Consider the following 724-nt stretch of genomic DNA (forward strand, 5'->3'; position numbering starts at 1 on the left):
TAAAAATAAAGGGCTCAGCAACATTGGTGATATAGAGAGTGGTATATTTCTATATCCAAAACACAAAATAAAAGTAGGTAAAGCAAACTATAACCAATTTTAGAAATGTACCTGTCAAAAAGGTAGGCTTGGGTGGACAGGAAGGAAACCCTGGTGGAAGGAATTGAACACTGATGATAGTACATACCTAAATCTTAAATTTCCTAAAATCCAATTTGCCTAAAATTCAACTATGAATGACTTATAAATAGCAGCATTTTAATTAGAAAAATAAATCAAACTTAAAATGTTTTTTTTTTTTAAAAAAAGGTGCCTGAGCAGTGGCGCAGATATACCTTGTGTGCGCTAGCCTAGGAAGGACTATGATTTGATCCCCTGGCATTCCATATGGTCCCCCAAGCCAGGGGTGATTTCTGAGTGTATAGCCAAGAGTAACTCCTGAGCATCACCGGGTATGGCCAAAAAAACAAAAAAAAAAAAAAAAGAAAAAGAAAAAAGAAAAATAAAGAATAAAGAAAAATGCAGAACATAAAAATCAACTTCTCTTAGATATATCAGAGAACTGAGGTCACAGGACAGATCACAATGGTGAAAATTGGAGAAGCAGATGAATACAGATTTTCACAGGTTCCAAAGGGCAAAATTTGTTGCTGAAGTCTTCAAGAGACTTTTAAAGAAGCATAAAAAATCTTGGAGATTAATTGGCTTAAAAGACTATTATCTT

This window comes from Suncus etruscus, chromosome 12 (assembly GCF_024139225.1).
Source record: "Suncus etruscus isolate mSunEtr1 chromosome 12, mSunEtr1.pri.cur, whole genome shotgun sequence".
In the NCBI taxonomy this organism is placed as follows: Eukaryota; Metazoa; Chordata; class Mammalia; order Eulipotyphla; family Soricidae; genus Suncus; species Suncus etruscus.